Source organism: Neophocaena asiaeorientalis, unplaced genomic scaffold (genome assembly GCF_003031525.2).
Source record: "Neophocaena asiaeorientalis asiaeorientalis breed wild unplaced genomic scaffold, Neophocaena_asiaeorientalis_V1.1 scaffold39, whole genome shotgun sequence".
In the NCBI taxonomy this organism is placed as follows: Eukaryota; Metazoa; Chordata; class Mammalia; order Artiodactyla; family Phocoenidae; genus Neophocaena; species Neophocaena asiaeorientalis.
This window is the reverse complement of record NW_020175670.1, coordinates 5,249,086-5,268,361: the sequence shown is the minus strand read 5'-3', so window position 1 is coordinate 5,268,361 and position 19,276 is coordinate 5,249,086. Positions and strand designations below refer to the sequence as shown.

Below are 19,276 nucleotides of genomic sequence, written 5' to 3'. Positions count from 1 at the left end.
TTATACCCTTTTACAAGCCTCTCCTCTCTTCTACTGTTTCTATGAGTCCAATGCTTTCTTTTTGATTCCACACTTATGTGATACCACAGAGTATTTGTCTTTCTTTGTCTGACTTATTTTACTTAGCATAATGCCCTCAAGGTCCATCCATGTTGTCACAGATAGCAGGATTTCCTTCTTTCTCAAGGCTGAATAATATTCCATTGCGTGTATGTATATGTGTGTATGTTTACATGTATATATATAACATCTTCTCATCTTCTTTATCCATTCATCTGTTGACAGACATTTAAGTTGCTTCCATATCTCGGCTACTGCGAATAATACTGCAATGAACATGGGAAGGTAAATATCTCTTCAAGATCCTGTTTCCATCTCCTTGGGATTTTTACCTAGAAGTGGGATTGCTGGATCCTATGGCAGTTCTATGTTCAATTTTTTGAAGAACCTCCATACTGTTTTCCACAGTAGTTGCACCAATTTACATTCCAACCAACAATGCACGAGGGTTTCCTTTTCTCCACAACCTCACTAACACCTGTTGTGCTTTTCTTTTTGATAAAAGCCATTCTTACAGATGTGAGGTGATTATCTCATTGTGATTTTGATTTGCATTCCCCTGATGATTAGTGACAGGGAGCACCTTTTCAGTACCTGTTGGCCATTTGTACGTCTTCTTTGGGAAAATGTCTATTCAGTTTCTCTGCTCATGTTTTAATTGGATTATTTGGTTTTCCTGCTGTAGAATTGTATGAGTTCTTTATACATTTTTTGGATATGAACCCCTTATCCAGTATATGATTTGTGAGTATTTTCTCCCATTGAGTAGGTTGCCTTTTCATTTTGTTGATGGTTTCCTTTGCTGTGCAGAAGCTTTTTAGTTTAATGTAGTCCCACTTGCTTCAGTGATCCTTTTTAAAATGTAAGTCAGATCAAGTCAGCTGTGCTCAAAACCCCGTCATCTCTGAGAAATGAATATTTCAGGTCCTTATTCTGTCCTGTACCCTTCGCAACCTATCCCTCACTCCACCCCCATATTTTTTGGCTTTACTCGGCAATACTCTTCCCTTTGTTCCCTCTGCCCTAACCTCAAGGGCATCTTGGCTGTTTCTCAAACATGCCAAGTTCACTCCCACCTGAGGGCCTTTGCCCTTGCAGTTTCCTGCACCTAGAATGCCACCTCCCAGGTCTCCATATCACTAAGTCCTGCTCAACTGCAACTACTCTAGGAGGCCTGGAGGCCTTTGCCCATCACCACCTCTTAAGCAGCCCTCTCTTGCTCTAGCTCTCTCTCACCCCTTGATTTTTCTTCATTGTGCTTATTACCCCAATACATTATATATTTATTTGTCTATGGCCCATCTCCTCCCACGAGAACGCATGGTCCCAGAGAGCAGGGACCTTGTCTGTTAGATCATCACTCACCCCCACTGCCCAGAACAGTGGGTGGTGTACAGTCAGCACTCACTAAATCTTTGTCGAATAAATGATTTGGTTAGGGAAAAATAAAAAGGACTGCTGGTCTGCTTTCCTAATGACTGCAGCTAAATTTCCAGTGACCAAGAAGATATTCAGTAGCCATCTTTAGAGATGCTATAGAAGGGATTCTGTAAACTAAAAGATGAGTTTATGGAATAACCTGCCATCCTACATGAGGATTTTCCACACTGCACATCAAAACCAGCAGAGTACACAGGAAATAATAATAATAAATATGAACAAATTTAAACAATTATTCAAACCAGAGTGGCAAAGATTTTCTGTAAAGCACCAGAGAGTAACTAACTTACACTTTGCAGGCCACAGAACCTCAGTCACAACTACTGAGCTCTGCTGCTGCATGATAACAGCCAGACACAATACATCAGTGAATAAGCACAGCTGTATTCCAATATAACTTTACTGATGAACACTGAAATATGTATAACTTTCACGTGTCACAAAATATTATTCTTCTTTTAATTTCTTTCAGTCATTTTAAATGTGAAAACCATTCTAGGCTCGTGAGCCATATAAAAACAGGCCGTAGGCCAGATCTGGCCTCTTAGCTGTAAGTCTCTGACCCCTGATTTAAATCCTTTCTAAGGGTGTTTTTTGTTTTTTCTTTTCCTATAGATAAAATACATCCTGGTCCATACAATCTGTTGGATACATAGTCTACAATTAATTAAGCATGGAACAATTGCTTTTGTTAAAGAATAATAAGCTGGATAAACAATTTATTTAGATGAATAAAAATTACTAACTCACTCTTCCAGGACTGTCTTTCCACCCAGATTTTGGTCATCTTCAAATCCAAGCTCTGTTATCACCTTTTCCCTCATCTGAGTATTTTCATTTTCCATCCTAGTGAAGAAATTTCCATTTACTCTTTCTTCCTTTATAGAGAGGGGAACTGTAACAAAATCTTAGGATAGAGGGGAGAGTGGCTTCCCAGGCTGGAGGGAAGGCAGATTCCAGCACAGCGTTTTATGATGAAGTGTACAGTGTGTTGCTTATACTTTGCTTCCAAGTGCTTTCAAACGCACCCTGTTGTGTGGGCCCTGGAATGAGAACTATTCTGATTGCAGGTGCTGCTAGCACTCAGGGTCATCTGTCCCCATGAGCCACAAAAATCTGCTGAAAAGGCCAGGCTGGGAGATGGCACAGCCAAAACAAGTTATTTCATAACTTAAAGCGGAAAAGTTTAAATTGCTCTCAATTATAATGATAGCTCATCTCTCTTATGTAATAGCAATATATGAAAATAAGGACTTTGAAGAAGCACTCTTCATGATATCACTCAGAAAAGCGACCAAAACAGGTATATTAACATCAAACTTGGACTTCCCTGGTGGTCCAGTAGTTAAGACTTCATGCTTCCAATGCAGGGGGCACGGGTTCGATCCCTGGTCAGGGAACTAAGATTCCCACATACCTCAAGGCGCAGCCCAAAAAAACCAAAAAAAACATCAAACATGTCTATTTGACACTGGACACACAGTAGAGAACGGGAACACTTCACTATAGGCTTCGGATGCTCTCAATATCCTGATGTTGAGTGTCCCAGGAACCCAATCAAGAAAGAATTCAAGAGAAAAGTTCTCATGTTCTCTAAGCATAGGAGACATGGAACAAAACCAAAATTTATTTTAACCTAATTAATTATAGACTCCACTTGCCCAGCCCACTGTGAAAGTAGATCTACTGGAATGTGGAGTGAAAATTTTTTAAGTTTTTGAAACACCTCTGGTGCTCTGTTTCTTGATTTTCCCAGTAAATCAAATTCAAATAAACAGGCTAAAGGAAGTCAATGGTTTTCCAACTCCTACTGTAAGTAACACAGATTTACTGTGAGATTTAAGCCTACAGATTTACTGTGAAAACCAGGGATTAAATTAAGCTTCACTTAAATTTCAAGATGCCAGAGATGGTCTCCTGAGAAAGCAGACTTGGCTTGAAACCCTGGTGTCTCACACACATGGCCCAATTCCCAGCAAAGACAGCCGTCCACAAAGCCGCCCTGTCTCCGCAGGCATCTCCTCCGTTCTGCAGAGCTTGGACTATACACATCAATGAAAGTTGAGACATCAAGTCATGGAAAAGCTGTAAGATAAGCGCCTCTGCTCCATCTCACACTCTTAATTGAGTTTCTGAGGGAAATGGAAATGCTGACGAGGCAGGCAGCTTCAAACAAAAATGATCGGAAGTGAATGAATATCCCAAAGAATCGCCACCATAGTTGCCTGGTAATCAATGTGTCAGCATTCAGATCGACACATTCTTTTGGGGAATACCCAGGGCACCAGGGAATCACCCTCTTCCAGACACCCAGGGGGACTGTGATGCTGAAACCAGGTGATGGAGAAAGTCACAAGGAGGAAGCTTCCCTGAACAACCCTGGCTTCAGCTTGTATTAGTTTGCTAGGACTGCCCTAACAAACTACCACAGACTGTATGGCTTACACAACGGAGGTCTCTAAGTCCAGGATGAAGGTGTCAACATCAAGGTGTTGGCAAAGCTGTTTTGTTCTGAGGCCTCTATCCTCTGCTGGTAGATGTCCTGGCGTGGTCTTCCCATTATACGTGTCTGTGTCCAAATTTCTTTGTCTTATAAGAACACCAGTCACAATGGTTTAAAGCCCACCTCCATGACCTCATTTTAACTTAATCACCTCTTTAAAGACCCTAACTCCAGGGGCTTCCCTGGTGGCACAGTGGTTGAGAGTCTGCCTGCCGATGGAGGGGACGCGGGTTCGTGCCCCGGTCCGGGAAGATCCCACATGCCGCGGAGCGGCTGGGCCCGTGAGCCGTGGCCGCTGAGCCTGTGCATCCGGAGCCTGTGCTCCGCAGCGGGAGAGGCCACAACAGTGAGAGGCCCGCGTACCGCAAACAAACAAACAAAAGACCCTATCTCCAAATATACAGTCACATTCCAAAGTACTGAGGGTTGGGACTTCAACATAGGAATCTTGAGGGGACATAATTCAGCCCTTTGCCCTGCTGGAACCACTGCCATGGCAAGACTCTGTTTTTGTTTAGTCCTACTGGTGCCAAAGGCTAGACAATAAACTGATAACCCAATTCTCACTATTTTGAACATTAACTACCTTTCTTTTATAATGAAAGGATATTACATTCAACAATGTCCCAATCCTAATCTCATTTTGATAACAACAAAAAAAACCAACATATAATTTTCACTGCCTTTATAAAATACTCTGTTACATACCAAATCCAACGATAAAGAAAAGTCTTTGGGTTGGGCACACACTCTAAGCACCAGCTGCTGCCAGGCCGCAGTTTTTTCATAAGCAATTTGCACTGCAACCAAGATCCAACACAAGGAAAAATCAGGACATTCAGCTGACATTCATCGTCAGGGGAGGCAAGTGTAAAAAAACACATTCTCACTTATTTCGTGTGTACCTTTTCATGCAGACACTCGCGTCTTTGCATGCAGGATGACGTACTGCTGTGTTAATCTGTACTGCCCGCTCCTGATAGTGAAATGGGTTTAAAAAAATAACACTAGTGGGCTTCCCTGGTGGCGCAGTGGTTGAGAGTCCGCCTGCCGATGCAGGGGACACGGGTTCGTGCCCCGGTCCGGGAATGGCTGGGCCCGTGAGCCATGGCCGCTGAGCCTGCGCGTCCGGAGCCTGTGCTCCGCAACGGGAGAGGCCACAACAGTGAGAGGCCCGCATACCGCAAAAAAAAAAAAAAAAAACACTAGTGTTGTACACCTGAAACTAATGTAATACTGTAAGACAACTATACTTCCATAAAACACACACACACACACATACACACAGACACACATACTGAAATCAAGACTTCTATTCAAACCAGGTGTGTGACCAGGCATATCATCAGCAAACTGTAACGTTTTAAAGCCCTACATCTAAATGATTACCAAAGCTCTTTTTAAAAGAAATAGCAAAACCAGTATCATTTAAATGTGTTTAATCTCAACTTAAGCCTTAACAATTTCTGACCTTATAACCACTCACGTCCTCCAAATTCGACTACGTTATTCATCAATTCAATAAACATTTACTGAGATTGTACTATGTGGCAGGCAGCATTCTAGGTGCTAGAGAGATACATCACTAAACAAACAAAATCCCTGCCCACCTGGAACTGACAGTCTGGTAAGATACATCATTTCCCCTACTGTCCTACAAACTCATTTACCTTCCTAAATTCCCTGCCTGGGGCATGGGTATTTCCAGCCTCCTAATTTCCCAAAGACAAAACTTAGCAGCTATGTTATATTTTTCATTCTCTATCACATCCCTCTTGGGTCTCTAGTGGCTATTTCCCACCCTGCCTCCTCCACCTGCCTTTCCTAATACAGATAACATTACCACCTACAAGCCTCAGCCATCAGCCCATCAGCCCTGTACTCCTTGCCATTCACCACATCCTGTTAATCCCACCACTGGGGTCCCTCCCCAGTCTCTTCCAACCTCTCCACTCCCATCGCCACAATCCTGGTCATTTTTCGTCTCAATTTACACATCCTCTCTAGAAGATGAAACCTATAAAGCAGAAACAGTGATCTACTCACCTTTGTATCTGTACCATTACTTGTGTTTGCATAGAACTCTGGACACACTATATTAAGTCAATATACTCTGTATTCCTGGCCACCTCCCCACTAGACCATGTGCTCTGAGGGCAGGGCTTATATCTTTTTTTTTTTTTTAATTCTCAGTGACAGACATGCAGTAGATATTACGTGCCTCTTGAAAGCCACTTATTCGTTCATGCAACAAGTATTTATCAAGCACCCACTTGCCACCAGGTATTATGCTAGATAATGGGGATATACCAGTGAACACAAGCCCCCCCAAACCCCTGCCTTTTAGAACTTCTATTTACACAAATTCCTATTGTACAAATTTATTTTAGAGTGAGCGTAGAAAGATAACTTAAAATGTAAGTATGCAATGTGTTATAAAGGGATAAGTTCTATAGGAAAAAAAATAAAGAAGGAGAAGAGGGATTTGAGGAAGGGGGCAGGAAGGTTCGCAATTTTCAATACCATCAGGGTAGGTAGGTGGGTTTCACTGGGAAGGTAACACCTGAGTAAAGATGGAAATAAGAGAGGAAGTTCACCAGGTGGATATCTGGGGAAGAATATACAGGAAGAAGAAACAGCAAACGTAAAGGCCCTGAGGCAGAAATGTGCCCAGTGTGTTCAAAGGCCAGTGTGGCTGGAGTGGACTTAGCCAGGGGGAGAATATGAGGCAATGAGGTCAGAGAGGAAAGGAGGGGGACTAGTATGGTGCCTGTCAGGTAACCGGAAGGACCTCATCTTTTACCATGAAGACAGAGAAGTCATTTCAAGTTCTGAGCAGGGGGGTGTCGTAGAATGACGAGTTTAAACAGGATCACTCTACTGAGAACAGACTAAAGAGAGGCAAGGATAGAATCAAGGAAAGCAGCTAGCAGGTCCTTGGAATAATTCAGGCAAGACAGAATGGTGGCCTGGGTCAAGGTGGCAACATGGGTGTGTTCTTAAGGCCGAGTCAATAAAGTTTTCTGATGGACTGGACCCTCCGAAACTTATCTACGTTTCTTCCTTTTCACTGATAATAACGAAGCCCCAGCCAAGACCCTGCTCCTTATTCCTACATGGCTGTGAAAGTCTAGGATTTGTTCTTACCATCTTCAATTCTCCCCTCTCTTCATCCTACAAGCTGCAGCGGGATTGGTGCTCGGAATGCTGCCCCCCCATCACAGCATCACCTGCTCACAGTGGAGCTCCCTTCGGGGCACAGACCTGCTCTGAAGCGCTCCACCTTCTCCTCACGTGCCCAGCCCTGTCCCAACACCTCAAACACCTTCCCATCACCCCACCTCTGCCCTCCATCACCCTCCCTGCTCCTCTCCAGTGCCCTGGATCTTAAGGCCCTTGCTGCCCTTTAAAGTTCACTGCAGGTTCCACCTCCTCTAGGACACCTTCCCAGGATTGTCTGGCTCATGCTTGTTTCTACCTCCTCAGGGTTCCTGCGGCCTTTACTGCCCATACTAAACATCCCACATCACACTGGCCCATCTAGACTGTGTGCCGCTAGAAAGCAAGAGCCATGCCGTACATTTTTCAGGCCCCATGCCACCTACTCTATGGGCAGCAATCATAATACTTGCTGACAAAGAACATCATAGGGAAAAATCCAAGAGTACAATGTTTGAATCATTTTTATTTATTTATTTATTTATTTATTTATTTATGGCTGTGTTGGGTCTTCGTTGCTGTGCGCGGGCTTTCTCTAGTTTGAGGTGAGCGGGGGCTACTCTTCGTTGTGGTGCTCGGGCTTCTCATTGCGGTGGCTTCTCTTGTTGCAGAGCACGGGCTCTAGGCGCACAGGCTTCAGTAGTTGTGGCACGCAGCCTCAGTAGTTGTGGCTCCCGGGGTCTAGAGCGCAGGCTCAGTAGTTGTGGTGCACGGGCTAGGCTGCTCCGCGGCATGTGGGATCTTCCCGGACCAGGGCTGGAACCCGTGTCCCCTGCGTTGGCAGGCGGATTCTTAACCACTGCGCCACCAGGGAAGCCCTGGATGATTTTAAATGTACTGCCAACACTTGAAGACTGTGAGCAGTCACATAAAAATCCAAATTTATGTCTTCTCTTGAAATACTAGAAGATCAGGCAACACTGGCCCTCATTCCTCAACAGCTGAGTGGTCATCACGCCCCTCCCATCTTTTTTTCTTTTCGGCCACACCACGCGGCATACAGGATCTTAGTTCCCTGACCAGGGATTGAACCTGTGCCCCCTGCAATGGAAGTGTGGAGTCTTAACCACCGGACCACCAGGGAAGTCCCTAATTGTGCCCTTTTCCCCCCTCTACGCCCCAGTTCACTTGTTTACTTTTCTGTCAGGTCCTGGTAGGCATGTGAGTTTGTGATCCCCATACTAGACACTGGTTACCTTGAATATTTTAATTATCAAGTTCTTTTGGGCACTGAGTATTTATTGAAGGTAATATCAGTTTTTCTCACTCATGATATATTGTGACAGGTTTGTTTCAGACATTTCTACATTATAAACATAAATAATTACATACATACACAAATATACACACATATATGTATTCTGTATTAACATTCCTAATAGATTACAATTCCTACACTATGGTTCAAACACCTTGATACTATAATTCTTGCCATGACTAAGTATAAGAGGGTCAGATATCAGTACAGAAGCTATGCAGAAAGAAAGGAAGATAAAGCAAAAATAAATGTTACTGGTGAGCTATATATCAAACCATTTTAGGGGAAAAAAAGTCACTAAAATTCTTTTGAAACTAGAAAAATTCCATGGCCTTGTTGATTTAAAAACAAAACCTCACGGATTAGAGATCAAACTATGTATACATAAGGGATGTTGCAATGGGTTTATTCTCCAGTCAACTGCCTACATTCTAAAGTAAAATTGTCCTCTTCCTATGATTAAATTTCAGCATCCAGACTGAGACCAAAGGAGGTAAATCACACCATAAAGAAACAGATACAATGGTTTCCAGAGGTGGAAGAGTTAAGCAGTTACTGTTACTGGAAGAGTTTAGGGGAGTCATCTCCTTTGACCTATGACTCATGCCTGGGGTTTTAATTAAGAGAAAAGCAAGAAGTCAGAAGATATTTAAAAGGCACCCTGACTATCTGTGTATCAGTCCTAACTTCTACTCCAAACAGGCAGGCCTTTCTCAGCAAACAGCTCTCCTGATGTGCAATCAGATTTTGAAGACTTCCACTGCCACCTCCAGCCCTGTGGTCTGAAAAGCAAATACAATTCAGTCCAAAGCTCATATTTAAAGCAAAGAAACTGAGCATAAGGGTACACTTTCAGACATACTTCAGCACGAAGGGATTCTGTGTCCTTCAAGTCACATTTGGTAAATATCTTTCTCCTTTCTCTTTCCCAACTCAGTGTTCTAACTAATCAGCTTTCAAGGGAACGTTCGCTGGCTTAGCGCATACTTTACCACTCTTCCCATAAAAATTACCTTCTTCCTCTGCATGCAGAGAGGCAAGAAAGACTGACGAACATGAGAAAAAAATTTACAGTGTTTTTACAAACATTTAGTAAGGTTTTATAAACTGCATTAAAACACAATGGATGGGACTTCCCTGGTGGTGCAGTGGATAAGAATCCACCTGCCAATGCAGGGGACACGGGTTCGAGCCCTAGTCTGGGAATATTCCACATGCCGCGGAGCAACTAAGTCCGTGCGCCACAACTACTGAGCCTGCGTTCTAGAGCTCGCGAGCCACAAATACTGAGCCCACGTGCCGCAACTACTGAAGCCCGTGCACCTAGAGCCTGTGCTCCGCAAGAGAAGCCATCACAATGAGAAGACCGCATACTGCAACGAAGAGTAGCCCGCGCTCGTCGCAACTAGAGAAAGCCCGAGCTCAGCAACGAAGACCCAACACAGCCATAAATAAATAAATAAATTTATTTTAAAAAAACAACAATGAATGGTTATGGTCATGATCATACACTGCCCAGCTAGCTTTTGATTCTTGTTTAAAAGGAGAGAAAATGAATAAATGAACATGGCTAGAAAACTCAAATAATATGGAAAAGAAAAAGGTTTTCAGTGTAATATCTCCCTAGGGGGAATAATGGTATGTACCAGCATATATACAATATCTTCTTTAAAACATTTATACAAAAGGGAATGGTAGTCACATGATTCTGCAAAACATTTTTTCATTTTATATAGACACATGCAAGTTGTATATGTGTATGTATATATAAAAATAATGTAACTCCAAATCAGCACACTTATAGAGCTTTCATTCTTTACAAATATGCTGTAATATAATATACCTTGTATAAATATCTTGGCATAGTTGTAAGTGAACCTATTTATGAAATTGCTGGTGATTTAAAATTTTAAACTATATAGAGAAATTGCTCTCCAGTGGCATCTACTTTATAATTCAATCTCAAACAGCAGTCCCTTTTCTGCATGTAATATAAGTATCAAGACAGACCTGCTTTGTCTCAGACTGCATCACAAAACTGCCAGACAACCAACCCATCACAGAACAAGTCAAGCTCTTCTAGACAACACAGACTCTACGAACCAAACCAGAAGCATCACATATCAAAGCTGGAGGCTGGCAATCACAGCTTCATAAAGGGTTCTGCGTAGCTGACCTTTTACTTTTTTCTATATTCTTTGTCTAAGACAAAACTGCAGGAACAGGGTGGGGGAAAGGGGAGATTATCATCTGCTTGGTGTTTATCCTAGTCCATTCGGGATGCTATGACAGAATATCAGAGACCGGGTGGTTTATAAGCAACAGAAGATGATTTCTCACAGTTCTGGAAGCTGGACATCCAAGATCGCGGTGCTAGCACAGTCACCTTCTGGTGAGGGCCCTTCTCCTGATTCATAGCTGGTGTTCTCGCTGTTTCCTCACATGGCAGAAGGAGCCAGGATCTCTCTGGAGCCTCTTTTATAAGGCAGTAATCCCATTCACGAGGGCTCCACCGTCATGACTTAAGCACCTCCCAAAGTCACCACCTCCTCATACCATCATCTTTGGGGGGTTAGGATTTCACCATGTGAATTTGAGGAGGGGACACATTCATTTACACCACAGCAGTGCTCAACTACGAATACGACCAAGGGAAAACACTGAAACGGTCATAGAGTTGAACGCCTTGGTCCCTCCCCACTGTCAAATACCATGGGGGCCCCCAAGGCAGGCAGTGCAAAGAAGCTCAAAGCCCCCCAGACAACAATTGTAGAATCAGGGTCGGGGACAGTCAGGGAAGTCCAAGGCTGACCTTCTTCCTTCCTTCTCTAAGTAGCTGCTTGGGAGGGTCTGATTCCCTCAGTAACCAGATACCTCCAGGTAACTCACAGCAAGCTGACAGAGTGCATGGCTGGGCCACATACCTTGGCTGTAAGATCGTGGACAGACTCCCAAACATGCCATGCATTTTTATTTCCACCTCTGAGGGTCTGATTAGGTGTTTTCCTCAGGTAAAAAGCCTTGAAAACCCCCATCCACTTACAACCTCCTACCTCCTATTCATTTATCAAAAATAGCAAAATGCCACTTCTCCAGATTAATCTACATCCAAATTAACCTCTTTCTACTTGGAAATTCCAAAGCATCCTATTCATACAGTACTTTGGGCCTTTATTATCTCATTAGTTATAATAATGATGAAAGATATATAAAGAGATACAGCGTTTTCTACAGGCCAACCACTTGAGAGGCTGTGCTTTTATTTACACAGGTATAGCATGAGGTTTGAGAAAAAAAAAGTTTAGATTCAAATTTAAATTAGATTCAAATTTAGATCCAAATTTAAATCTAAAAAAAGTTTAGATTTAAATTAAATTTATCCAGGGCTTCCCTGGTGGCGCAGTGGTTGAGAGTCCGCCTGCCGATACAGGGGATGCGGGTTCGTGCCCCAGTCCGGTAAGATCCCACATGCCGTGGAGCGGCTGGGCCCATGAGCCATGGCCACTGAGCCTGCGCGTCCAGAGCCTGTGCTCCACAACAGGAGAGGCCACAACAGGGCCGCATACCGCAAAAAAAAAAAAAAAAAATTTATCCAAGATGTGAAACTTGGATAAAACCATTTGATCTCTCAGCTCCTGAGCTTCTTTATCTACAAAACAGATAATACTGTCTCTCTCATAGGATAGTTGTGAGGGTTCTCCCCACCCCTGTCCCAACCCATCAGAAGCCGAGAAAGTGTTAAGTCCTTACTTAGCACACCGGACAAGCTCAATAAAATGTTACCTCTCCCAGAAGGGCTTGTATTCTGGCTATCTCTCCTCCAGGATACTTCATTTTGTTCCCTCCAGCAACTACCGAAGTAGACTTTGTTAATACCGTTAACAAGTTCATTTGGAATTTAACTGAATTGCACTGAACCAAGTAAAATTAACTCAGCATCTCTTAACACTCATAAATGAATGCCTCCTCAAGGTCAGTGGTCATTTTTAATCCAATTTTAGAATCATCGAGGACCTGAAGTCTTGGTTGGAACTGCAGACTTTCTATTTCTGAGATAAGTCTTTGGTAAAGCCACTAGTTACCCTCCTACTTTCCCAGGCACGGCCACTGTCAAGCTTTAACCAGACACCAGAAAGGAGCCACAGCACTCACAAACTATTTACAACCTAAAGTTGTCAAGAAAACCACCCTTATGAAACCAAGCACAGAGGAGTTACTAAGATTCTAAATTCTGTCTTCAAAGGGCCTCAGCAGCATGAAGAATGCAGGAAAAACTAATTTTTTCATTCTTAAGAAGGGCACACTAGCAAATTGCCCAGAGCAATTTCCTAATGTAAGCTAGACTGATGTTGATATTCATTTTCTAAATAAATGACTGGCTTGGATACTGTCTACGTAAAAACATCCAATAGACTTATTTTTACTTATAAATGAAGATGAATTCTTATCTCAGCAGACAGTAATCAATTTGGAAACTTCAGAAATTCTGAACAGTTATCGTGTCATGAATACTATAGGTCTTATTCGGACAGTATAATCAAACGAAATGTTTTATTCATTACAGGTCACTGTGGGACTGAGAAACTACTGCTTGTTCTTATATCAGAAATTACACTAAAATAAACTGACTACATGTCCCTGGAGTATGTTATCTTTGAAGGCTTTTAAAGGAAATCTAATACCTCACAGATTATGTAACATAAAAAATATAAAGACAAATAAAAAGTCAAAAGATGTAATATTCCAAATTCTAGTAATACAGTACATATATTTATCATAAACAACCTCATTAGAGGTTTACACAAGAATGTGGTTTCTCCTAACGAAAGCAAGTTCCGGACATGCTCTTTATTCTTGCATCAGGCTCACCGAATGTGACCAAGTTGATCTGATTCTGCGACCAAATGATAATAAATAGGCAGGAGCCTTCACAAAATGTAATTGTATCACAACTCAAATTGCAACGGCTCAGCCATTCCGAACCCCTAACTTCAGTCAACACAAGGCTCTACTCAGAATAAAGGGCAGTTAAGAAGTTACCCTCACCCAGCCCTAGTATGTTTCAGCTCCCTAAGAAAAACAAGACCAATAGGACCGTATCCTCCTAGAACATTGTACTACACTCCTCATAAGGTCATTCATCATTCTGCAAATAGGTCACAAAGATGTTTAAAAGGGCACCAAAGAGAAAGAAAGGACAGAAAGGAGTGACTGGGTTAAAAAATTCATGATACCCACATCCTAGAGAAATAAATGAAAGCTTACCTACTGCTTTTTCTTTTAAATGAAAATAAAAAGAGTAATTCCATGTTGCCCATGGGTGCATTTTTATGAAGTGACATTATCAGCCAGAGGACTGCAAGGAAAGCAAAGGGGCCAGGTAACAAAACACGTCAGCTCTACCCAGGTGGAAATGAGAAGATTACAAGAAAGAGCAGGAAGCAGATAAGCCATCCTGGAGAACTGACCCCTCCAGGAACAGGGAGGCATGGCTTGACCCACTAATGCAACAGCAGAAAACATGTTCTAAATCTAATCATGTGATTTTAATATCTGATTAAAGTCCAATAGCAGAAGTCAGCTTTTAGCTAGATGCCAGAGAAGAGAAATGTCTCTGAATTTCACCAAGACTAAATTTATATTTTTTTCACATTAAAAATAAAAGTCATTCCCCAAACAAAATTGTAACTTTACTAGAAAACAAAAAAAAAGGCCAACTGGAATCCAAACATCACAATAAAGCACTGACTTTTCCTTTTTAATCTCTATGCATTCACAATTTTCACAGTTATAACTAAAGAAGAGATATAAATTTGCAGTCTTGGTGTTTCTAACATAATTACTTTAATGTCTCCACAGCAGTCTATTGAGAACCATACCAACACAAAGGCAAAAACAGCACAGGTAGATATAAAAATGTAGCTAGCATTTTAATTATATTACAAAAAATGTCCAATTTTCAGAAAACGTAAAACCATACTATAATCCCAAAACCCAAGACATTTCAATTCATAGAGTTTCCATCTGGCAAAATAACTGTTTTGTGAAATTTACCTTTTCCTGTATAAAAGACCCAATTCATATAACCATTAATGAAAATACTAGAAATTCTTGAAATAATATACCAAATGTATAAATCTTTCAGCCAGTAATTATTGGTAATGATTAAGACAGAGGTAATGAAAAAAATTTAATTTACTCTGTTTTATACAAATGGATAATGGGCATAAAAAAGCTTACCACTTTTATGAAAAACAAAGTATTTTTTGGAAATAAAATAATCTAGAAAATGCATCTAGACTGATTTGCATTCTCTCCTACGACTTCAGATTTCCACTGTTATCCCAAAGAGAAATAACCAGAGACTAATACTTTTAACAGAGTGACTCAAACAGGAACGGAGATGAAAAGTAGCAAAGGTACAGTAGTTTTTGTTTTTTTTTTTTAAAGGGAGCTATACTGCAGCTTAGGTCCAATTCTTGAACAAACCTTTTTCATAGAAAAATTGCATTGCAAAAACTTAAGTGAAGTGTGGTACTGACATAAGGAAGAGAGAGAAAAAAAAAACCTCTTACATTTATGGTCAATTAAATTTCTACAGGGACTTCCCTGGTGGCGCAGTGGTTAAGAATCTGGCTGCCAATGCAGGGAACACAGGTTCGAGGCCTGGTCTGGGAAGATCCCACATGCCGTGGAGCAACTAAGTCCATGCGCCACAGCTACTGAGCCTGCGCTATAGAGCCCGCGAGCCACAACTGCTGAGCCCACGTGCCACAACTACTGAAGCCTGCGCACCTAGAGCCTGCGCTCTGCAACAAGAGACAGCACCGCAATCAGAAGCCCGTGCATCACCATGAAGAGTAGACCCAGGCTTCCCTGGTGGCGCAGTGGTTGAGCATCCGCCTGCCAATGCAGGGGACACGGGTTCGTGCCCCAGTCCAGGAAGATCCCACATGCCACGGAGCGGCTGGGCCCGTGAGTCATGGCCGCTGAGCCTGCACGTCCGGAGCCTGTGCGGCCCATCGGGAGAGGCCACAACAGTCAGAGGCCTGCGTACCGCAAAAAAAAAAAAAAAAGTAGACCCCACTCGACGCAACTAGAGAAAGCCAGTGCGCAGCCAAACACAAATTAAATTAATTAATTTTTTTTAAATAAATAAATTTCTACAAAGGTGCCAAAATAAATCAATAGGTAAAGGATAATCTTTTCCGCAAATGGTGCTGGAACAACTGGATATCCATATGGAAAAAAGAGAGAGAGAGAGAGAAAGAAGAGGAGAAGAGAAGAGAAAAGAGGAGAAGAGAAAAAAGAAATAACATATACCTGAACCTTACACCATACACAAAACTTAACTGAAAATGGATCATAGACCTAAATGTAAGGGCTAAAACAACAAAAGTTTTGAAAGAAACATATGAGAAAATCTTAGCAACTTTTGGTTAGGCAAAGAGTATTTAGAAACATCAAAATCATAAGCTTCGGAAGAAAAAAATGATAAATTGAACTTCATCACAATTTTAAATGTTTGAGCTTCAAAAGATACCATTAAGAAAGCAAAAAGACAAGCCAGAGACCGGGAGAAAATATGTGCAAATCATATATCCAAAAAGGGACTTATAGACAAATAACCCAATATAAAAATATGCAAAGGATTCAAATAGATATTTCCCCAAAGAAGATACAGGAATGGCTAAGAAGCTCACTGACTGAGTTACCAGCTCAATTACAAGGGGATAAATTTCATAAATACCCTCCTTTGTCCTTTTCATAAAGCTACAAAACAGGATGATTTCATTAGAATTTCCATAACATGTTACTTTGTTCTCATGTCACAGTAAAGTTTTCAAATCACTGTAAAATGATACTAACATCCATACTGGACAAGAAATAAAACTATCTCTATTCACAGATTGCATAATCTGGTATATAGACAATCCTAAAGAAGTCATATATACAATTTAAAAACTATTAGTACTGATAAACAAGTTCAACAAGGTAGAAGAAAACAAGAGCAATATACAAAAAACAATTGTATTTCTATACACTAACAATGTATATACACTCTGAAAGTGAAATTTTAAAAATGATTCCATTTATACAGGCATCAAAAAGCAAAAAAAAATACACTGTAATAAATTTAACAAGGAGGTGTAAGCTGTGTTCCCTGAGAACTGGGACAAAGTGAGAGAGTGGCATGGACATATATACACTACCAAAGGTAAAGTAGATAGCTAGTGGGAAGCAGCCGCATAGCACAGGGAGATCAGCTTGGTGCTCTGTGACCACCTAGAGGGGTGGGATAGGGAGGGTGGGAGGGAGGGAGATGTAAGAGGGAAGAGATATGGGGACATATGTATATGTGTAACTGATTCACTTTGTTATAAAGCAGAAACTAACACACCATTGTTAAAGCAATTATACTCCAATAAAGATGTTTAAAAAAAAAAAAACGAAAACACAGTTGAAAGAAACTTTAAAAGACCTAAATCAATGGAAACACACCCCATGTTCACGGATCAGAATTCTTAACATTGGTAAGACAGCAATATTTCTCAACTTGATCTGGAGATTCAACACGGTCCCTATCGAAAGGCTGGTTCAAAAGACAGGTTGTCAAAGCCCACAGCGTACAACACAGTCAACTCTAATGTAGACTACGGACTTTAGTTAATAATAATAAATCAATATTGGCTAATCAACTAACAAATACATCACACTAATGCAAGACGTTAATAATATTATGAGAAAACTCAGGGCTATGGGTATGGAAACTCTACTTTCTGCTCAATTTTTCTGTAACCTAAAACTGCTTCCCCAAAATAAAGACTATTAATTTTTTAAAAGTCAAACAAGGTCAATTATAAAAAATAAAATAATAATCATAAAGCCTAATATGGAGAAGAAGAAACAAATCTTTAAAGTTCATGAAGCACTCGGAATTCTGCTGACACCAGAAAGCCAACTGACGTTTTGTTGAGAAGAGCAGCTGTTCCCCTGTGGTGTTCAAATAAACTCTGGACAACTTTCTGATAACCTCTCATTTGGCTGCTCCCAAAACAATTGTGTGTACAGTAAATACCGAGACTCTACTGCTGGCGAAGCTCTGAAATTATCTTCCTCATCTGCAATTAACTATACGCTCTGGAAAGCCTCCCTTTCTTTCAGACTCAAAAGGCAAGTAATTGAATTACATACAGTTCTAAAAATGTTCCTGTTTCTCCTTTGTTAAATAACAGCTCTCTGTGCTGGTCTCTCCCCAAGCCAGCAGAATTCCTAATTCCCCATCTCTTCTACTCCCACAGAAAGTAGTTCTTACCTCTAGTGATACATTTTTCACACTGTGGGTCAGCTAACCTAATACTGATCTGGCTTAGCACTGCAAAGCCCAAGGACAGGGACTATGCCACAGTCATTTCATGCTAAGACCTCCTACCTGGAAGGATGTTTTCAGATGTAAGCGATGGTCACCTAATTCAAACTAAATAGCTAACCTGCCTGGAGAGTGAAACTGGAGTTGCTGGCTTTAGGGGCTGCTGAATCCAGGGCCATAAGTTGTGGGTGTAGGGTAGGTGTATGTGTGCATGTGTCCCCCTCATCCCCATTCCTTTTCCTCCATCTCCCTGCTCTGATTTCCTCTGTGTTGACTTCATTCTCAGAAAGGTTTTCCCTACGTGGTAGAAAAGAGGGTCACTAGTAGCTCCGGCTTAACAAACCCACAGAAAGGAAAAAGCCTTTTTGCAACGGTTTCGTAACTCCATAACGGACCCTTGTGACCCTGACTAGCCAAGCTGATGTCATATGCCCATGAAAGAGGCCGTGGAGTCACCTCCTCTAACTATATGGGCTGAGAACAAAGCAAGGGTGACTGACAGCCCAGGGGAAATCCAGGTGATTTATTGAAAGGAGGAGGAAAGGGATGCTGGGTGGGCAAAGCCAAGAGACTTCACTACTTCACAGGCTCTTAGGACCGCCGACTCCCTCCCTTTTGCTGAGTATTTATCCACTGCTTATTACGTGTAATGCTCAGTTAACCACCGAATATTCAACAGAAAGTGTTTGCAGTGCCTGTCCCTGTATGATATTCTTTCTCAGAATGAATTCTTTCCCACCTTACTGCCACATGTGAGGTTGTTTATGCAGTTTCCTTCTCCTGGTCCACAGTGAGGCTATGTGGCATTTAGTCACACTCCAATTATTTTCAGGACATTTCTTCTCCTCCATCCTATGTATCTTAATGGCAAGTGCACACACTGCTGAAAATGAATGCGTTGCTAGCTTTCGTTTGGGGGGAGATAAAAGTAAGTAAAAACTTGCCAAGCAAACCGAAGGAGCACACACACAGAAGAACCCCTCTCCCTCAAAAATTTGGCAAGTCTTCACAGTCTACCCTTCTTAGCGTGGAAACACAAATGAGGGCAAGTCTCTGAAAGTACAAGTCCAGGCTTTCTCGAGGACACGGCTTTCTCTCCAAAATAAAGCCAAGATCATGGAGTGATCATGGGTGACCTCTGGCTGTGGCTTCTTACACGTTTGCTTAAGCTTAAGATCCTCCTCTATTTTCTGAGAGAGAGGATGGGACAGAGGAGAGGAACAAGGAAGGGAAAGAAAGGAAGACCACACAATACACTGTACACCGAAGTCTGTCAGGCTATACCTGCCATCTGTACAATGCTAGGCATCTCTCAAATAACTGGGAATGTTTATTTGGGACTGTCTCAAAAACACTCCGTGGAATGAACACCACCTTCCCCATCTGACCCAGTCCATTTTACCCAGCCTCTCTTATCTTATACCAA

The 19,276-nt window shown here is 41.7% G+C and overlaps 1 protein-coding gene across 12 annotated transcripts in view; it reads right to left on the bottom strand.

Moving 5' to 3' along the window:
* The window catches only part of APBB2 (amyloid beta precursor protein binding family B member 2), a 369,238-nt gene that overhangs the window by 281,499 nt on the left and 68,463 nt on the right, over nucleotides 1–19,276 (bottom strand). The window lies entirely within an intron of this gene.